General features: G+C 35.7%; 1 non-coding gene across 1 annotated transcript; it reads left to right on the top strand.

Moving 5' to 3' along the window:
• The first annotated feature begins 3473 nt into the window (after positions 1–3473).
• Trnam-cau lies at positions 3474–3546 on the top strand. Its single transcript has one exon. It is a non-coding gene; the product is annotated as a tRNA-Met (tRNA).
• The last annotated feature ends 3864 nt before the right edge of the window (positions 3547–7410 follow it).

The raw sequence follows: 7410 nt of genomic DNA, 5'->3' as shown, positions 1-7410 counted from the left end.
TATCTTCTACATGAGATGTATGTCTTGATCTAGACCCATGATGTATTCTCTCATAGCCCATGTCATATGTAGCTTCTGGATCATCATTAGTAGTTGTCTTATGTATTCGTTCATACCCATTGTCGTATTTGGCTTCAGAATCAGATCTGTGATGTGCTGCTTTGTGTTGATGTATCTGTGCATAACCAATATCATCCGGCTCTTCATTGTTGGAGCTCTTCCTATGGATTTTCTCATAGTTGGGGTCGACATCATCTTCATCTTGTATGGAATGTCTTTGTTTTTTGATTCGCTCATAACCTACAGAGCTATGGGGTAAACTCTCATAGGGATCTGAAGTGCTAGGCTTGACACTCGCACTCCCTAGCGGTGGGAATATGAACTCTGTAGAACATATTTCGCTACTATTGAGTCGCTCCTGATCCTCGTAGCTACCCCCAGACCAGTTCAGCGACTCTGTCGCTCATAACCTACAGAGCTATGGGGTAAACTCTCATAGGGATCTGAAGTGCTAGGCTTGACACTCGCACTCCCTAGCGGTGGGAATATAAACTCTGTAGAACATATTTCGCTACTATTGAGTCGCTCCTGATCCTCGTAGCTACCTCCAGACCAGTTCAGCGACTCTGTTCGCTGTCTACACTAGCACTCCCTAGCGGTGGGAATATAAACTCTGTAGAACATATTTCGCTACTATTGAGTCGCTCCTGATCCTCGTAACTACCCCCAGACCAGTTCAGCGACTCTGTCCGCTGTCTACTCCCTGTTTGTTTTGATTTCCTACTCATCTTCAACACTTTGGCATACATATCATCAATAATCTCTGGTGTTTTGGGGAGAGGGGAGTTGGTGCGACGTTGTTTCTCATTGTTGGGATGGTCTGTGCTGATCTGGCTAGAGGTAGAAGACTGTCTACTGTGTACATTGGTGTTGATATGTAGCTTGGGGGAGCTCGCTAGATTGAGATCAGCCATCTTCAACACAGTACTGTACATATCATCAATAATCTCTGGTGTTTTGGGGAGAGGGGAGTTGGTGCGGCGTTGTTTCTCATTGTTGGGATGGTCTGTGCTGATCTGGCTAGAGGTAGAAGACTGTCTACTATGTACATTGGTGTTGATATGTAGCTTGGGGGAGCTCGCTAGATTGAGATCAGCATAATAAAACTTGAATGTAAACAAAATGACTCACAGCTCAACTATTTCCCAAGGTCACACTTAATATCCAATAGTCTTAATGTTCATAATAAGTTGGGAATATATTATGCAGTTGTAATGTTGATTGGTGGAATAGGTACTTCATATTATAGGTACCAAGAAGATATTACATCACATTAATTTATAGCAGACTTTGTCAAGTTTTCAATTTCAAGATTCAGCACCATTTTCCTCCTCAAACACAAGTTTTCATTTTAAACCTAGGTTTTCAATTGAATAGGTACCTAGCCCACATTCCTTAAAAACTTTATACAATTGAAAAACAACAACATAAAATTACAGAAAATAAACCTTTAGAAACCTTGGATGACCACTATAATGGTTGTAATCACACCAAAACAAGTAAAATATAAAGTGCAACTCAACTATACCTACTGAGTATCGGACAGAAACTACTTAGGTAAAAAAGTAAAAACAGGTTACTATGAAATTCAATCAATCATTCATGGCAAAAAGTTCACAAATGATTGAGATGACTCTTTGACTTACTTTGGAGCTGATTTTCTACATCCACATGCACAGATTACTACTATGGCAATCAGAGACACAACAGCTGCTGCATATTTGGATGACGACTATAATGGTTGTAATCACACCAAAACAAGTAAAATATAAAGTGTCGGACAGAAACTACTTAGGTAAAAAAGTAAAAACAGGTTACTATGAAATTCAATCAATCATTCATGGCACAAAGTTCACAAATGATTGAGATGACTCTTTGACTTACTTTGGAGCTGATTTTCTACATCCACATGCACAGATTACTATTATGGCAATCAGAGACACAACAGCTGCTGCATAGAGGAACAGCATACTTGATTCCTCCAGTAGCATATTATCAGAAAATGATTTACTCTCCTCACTCTCAGCACTCATGATTACTTGATGTTTCAATCATAACAGGAATTCCCATGTATTTACATTATGGGCGTTTGTGGAAGAGAAACCTGTTAATTTTTTATATCCTGAAAATAAAACTAAAACCATTGTCTGTTTATAGAAAAACGTCTTGATTTATTTATCAGAAAGACCATGGAAGTAGGATCCATAAAATATTTTATTCAAAAGGCTGAATTTCCAAGGATGCTCTTAGCACACTTGGAAATATGGTAGATCCTCATCTTTATTTCATTTACATATTAGAATCAAGAAGAGAAAACTTACTCTCCTAACCCAAAAAGTTTTGGGAGAGCAAGCTGAAGAACGAATGGGTCGGAAATATTATTATTTCTACAGGAACATGAAATGAATGAATAGGAAATTGGTATAGATTTCTATGCATCAGCTGTATGCATTTAACCACTAAAGAATAGTTCCCACTAGTAGAGTCATATTATGTGATACCCCAGGCGGTACGTTCAAATGGTCAAGTGTAGGTATTTTACAGGTTGCTGTGAATACCTACCACTCATTAGTGGCCAGTAAGAATATTTTGTACAACCAAGCAAAAGGTATTCTTCATGTAAATCCTAAAGTGACACTTGTCAACTATTGTGCTACTTATTATGGCAATGTTGATCTTGAACTAGGAAGTGTTACAGTCCAGTTTTCCTCAATACATTCTTGTTAAATATTGTGTTTCAAAGTATCTTCACATTACTTCAATGTTCACTTTAAATAAAGGAAATTAGAAAAAGTTGAGATAATCCTTCTAATCAGTCAGTAGTCATCACTTTCTAAAAGTTTCTGGTTGGTCTACTTTCCAAATTGCTTCCTTTTCTCTAACTATCGCGCATAATAATAGTAGTAGTAGCCTACTGCTGGAGTAAAGGGACTTTTCAGTCCTATTCGAGCAGTATAAATAAGCACTATTATTATTATTATTAACTTTTCATGTAGTCTCGGGTACTCGAACTCGGCTCTCTAGATTCCAGAACGAAGAGGTAGCCGAGCGGCCTGATAGAACAAGTTGAGATAATCCTTCTAATCAGTCAGTAGTCATCACTTTCTAAAAGTTTCTGGTTGGTCTACTTTCCAAATTGCTTCCTTTTCTCACTATCGCGCATACCAAAAAAACTGATATGCTATCACATAACAAGTTTATTCACTACCTGAAAGAGGTAGAATTACTTTAATTTATTAATATTCAAAAGATTATCTGAACAGTTAAACTGCATTAAATTAAAAATCAAAACCAAATGAAAATTAAAATTTTAATCAGTGTTGTTTAGGTGGATTATCTCTTTCCAACCTCCCCGTTGGAGCGTCTTTTCCCTGAAAAATAGGTATCATTTTTTTTTCTCCTTCTGCCACGCGGCCTCGGTAGCGCAGTAGGCAGCGCGTAAGTCTCATAATCTTAAGGTCGTGAGTTCGATCCTCACCCGGGGCACATTTTTGCCTCCTTCGATGAAAATTTATAATTTATTTTCCCCTGTAATGTGTGAGTTTATTCGAATTTTATTCTTATAATATCTTTGAGTAAAAAAGAAAGGGATTTTATTTTTCATAAAAAAAAAAGAAAGTTCACCTTCCCTTCTGCCTATACCTTTTTGCCTCCTTCGATGAAAATTTATAATTTATTTTCCCCTGTAATGTGTGAGTTTATTCGAATTTTATTCTTATAATATCTTTGAGGAAAAAGGAAAGGGATTTTATTTTTCATAAAAAAAAAGAAAGTTCACCTTCCCTTCTACCTATAAGCCTATACCTATTTTTTCATTACCCAACACTTACAAAAGAATGCCTACCTAATTCATTAACACATAGGTATCAGTCAGCCTAAATCGTGAGTCAAATCCTACTACAGTCCTACATCAAATTTAATTTCATGTCACAATGAAAATATTTTGTATGAACGCCTGAAAACTAATGTAGTTAGGCAATGTGCCACACTATTATCATCTCTTGGAATAATGTCCTATGAGAGGATTTATCTTTGGTCAATCATTTTCAGGTGTTTTAAACAAGGTGGATAATGAAATTATTATTTTACAACACCTACATTTTTAACTTTAAGGATGACTGCATGATGGATCCAAAAAGCATCAAAAGTCAAGTAAAAAAATCTCTGTTGGAAGGTACCTAGCTACTGATTTCCATACCGAACATGAAACAAAAGGAAAAATTTCATTTTGTAGTAAAATACGAAAAAAATAAATCATTATGAAAAAGGGTACCCCGGCATGAAACATAATAAATGGTTAGAAAAAAAACCTGCAAAAGTAAAACGAAAGCAAAGGGGAGTGTGGGGAGAAATCAAAGTTGCGTCAGCGAAAAAACATGTATTCAGTCATTTTGTAGTAAAATACGAAAAAAATAAATCATTATGAAAAAGGGTACCCCGGCATGAAACATAATAAATAGTTAGACATTTTGTAGTAAAATACGAAAAAAATAAATCATTATGAAAAAGGGTACCCCGGCATGAAACATAATAAATAGTTAGAAAAAAAAACCCTGCAAATAACGAAAGCAAAGGGGAGTGTGGGGAGAAATCAAAGTTGCGTCAGCGAAAAAACATGTATTCAGCAGAAAATTTATTTTTAGAGTCCTCCAGTCAGCATCCCCCACTTTTTCTCGGGAGAAGAGAGAGAGAGAGAAAAAGTTACTGAAACTGTAAAATTGTCTAACTGTATCCCATATTTGTATCGACCGGGTTGGGCCAGCGCACTACCTCAAAGCACTTTCGGAAAAAGCTCGCGGGGAGGAAGATGGGAAAACGTGAAAGTTTCTCCCCCATCGAATGAAAATTGTGCTAGTATATCTTGATATTGTTCAGTCAGACTGATGCATCCTGCTTCAAGCAAGATGTCATTTGGCGAGTGATTTTTTCCCTCTTTTTTGCGTGTTTGCGAGGCGAATTTCTGTGTTGGAGATTAGTTCGTTTGTCCTCTTGTAGATAGAAGAGTGATTTTTATTTTATTAGAAATGTTTTTGCAATAGTTCCTCCAGAGGAAATAAAGGTAAGTCATATTTTCCAATCGGAAGTTTGCAATAGAAGAGAACACGAGTAGGGAGATGATACGAGTATGTAGTACAATAGATAGTATGATGGAAGTTTGCAATAGAAGAGAACACGAGTAGGGAGATGATACGAGTATGTAGTACAATAGATAGTATGATTAGGTATCTATTTTGGTATTAGGGTTACATTTTTTTCTCCGATAATTGCCCATCTAGGTTAAATATTTTGGTTTTGTACTCTTAAATTATTTTGGAAAACCTCAAAAATTACTTTTCTGGGAAGCCGTGTATGCCAAAGCGGTGTGGCTCTAGCCGGTGGCTAAGCTCTATGCGGGAAATCAAAATAATAAAAAAGTACTTCCTTGCATCAATCAGAGAACTATGATGGTTTAATATGCTAGAAGTTAAATTAAATGACTGCTAAGTGTGTACAAATATAGGTTATTAGATGGATCTTAGCATGTGGCACTGGGCCAGGCAAAGGTCCAGTATCACCTGTATATGAAATTAAATTATGCATAACTATATTTTACTATCCAGTAAATATTTAAGTACCTATGTAAGTCGAAGATTTTGAACTTTGATTGGTTAATAGAAAAAAATAATACCTCAATAGAAAAAAATCTCTAAGTATTTTATCTTCTAACATACCTACATAGGTACTTATCTAAGTAACAAGTACTACCCCAGAACAAACAAGCTAACCAGAACCAGGCAAGTCCATGTAAATAAAATAATATGTACATACAAATCCATATTCAATACCAATAGGTAGGTACTAATAAAACTTAAATGTAAACAAAATGACTCACGGCTCAACTATTTCCCAAGGTCACACTTAATATCCAATAGTCTTAATGTTCATAACAAGTTGGGAATATATGCAGTTAGTAATATTGATTGGTGGAATAGGTACTTCATATTATAGGTACCAAAGAAGATATTACATCACATTAATTTATAGCAGACTTTGTCAAGTTTTCCATTTCAAGATTCAGCACCATGTTCCAACTCAAACACAAGTTTTCATTTTAAACCTAGGTTTTCAAGTGAATAGGTACCTAGCCCACATTCCTTAAAAACTTTATACTATTGAAAAACAACAACATAAAATTACAGAAAATAAACCTTTAGAAACCTTGGATGACGGCAGCCAGTGTGTGTGGTGGAAGAGAAACCTGTTAATTTTTTATATCCTGAAAATAAAACTAAAACCATTGTCTGTTTATAGAAAAACATCTTGATTTATTTATCAGAAAGACCATAGAAGTAGCATCCATAATATTTTATTCAAAAGGCTGAATTTCCAAGGATGCCTTTTCACCTCTATTTTTACTTTTTTTCTAACTCTTTGTTCTTCATTTCTGCTTTCAGTACGATGGTATCATTCTGCAGAAGGGGAAGTAAGCAGCCAGTGTGTGTGGTGGAAGAGAAACCTGTTAATTTTTTATATCCTGAAAATAAAACTAAAACCATTGTCTGTTTATAGAAAAACGTCTTGATTTATTTATTAGAAAGACCATGGAAGTAGCATCCATAATATTTTATTCAAAAGGCTGAATTTCCAAGGATGCCCTTAGCACACTTGGAAATATGGTAGATCCTCATCTTTATTTCATTTACATATTAGAATCAAGAAGAGAAAACTTACTCTCCTAACCCAAAAATTGTTGGGAGAGCAAGCTGAAGAAGAAGGAATGGGTTAGAAATATTAGTTCTACAGGAATATGAAATAAATGAATAGGAAATTGGTATAGATTTGTATGCATCAGCTGAAGTTTAACCACTAAAGAATAGTTCCCACTAGTAGAGTCATATTATGTGATACCCCAGGCGGTACGTTCAAATGGTCAGGTGTAGGTATTTTACAGGTTGCTGTGAATGGTAGATCCTCATCTTTATTTCATTTACATATTAGAATCAAGAAGAGAAAACTTACTCTCCTAACCCAAAAAGTTTTGGGAGAGCAAGATGAAGAAGAAGGAATGAGTCAGAAATATTATTTCTACAGGAACATGAAATGAATGATTTGTAGGCATCAGCTGAAGTTTAACCACTAAAGAATAGTTCCCACTAGTAGAGTCATATTGTGTCATACCCCAGGCGGTACATTCAAATGGTCAAGTGTAGGTATTTTACAGGTTGCAGTGAATACCTACCACTCATTAATGGCCAGTAAGAATATTTTGTACATCCAAGCAAAAGGTATTCTTCATGTAAATCCTAGAGTGACACTATTAACTTTTCATGTAGTCTCGGGTACTCGAACTTGGTTCTCTAGATTCCAGAA

Source organism: Diaphorina citri, unplaced genomic scaffold (genome assembly GCF_000475195.1).
Source record: "Diaphorina citri unplaced genomic scaffold, Diaci psyllid genome assembly version 1.1 scaffold1439, whole genome shotgun sequence".
NCBI classification, from domain to species: Eukaryota; Metazoa; Arthropoda; class Insecta; order Hemiptera; family Psyllidae; genus Diaphorina; species Diaphorina citri.
Note: the sequence above shows the minus strand (reverse complement) of the source record. Positions and strands in the feature narration are given on the sequence as shown.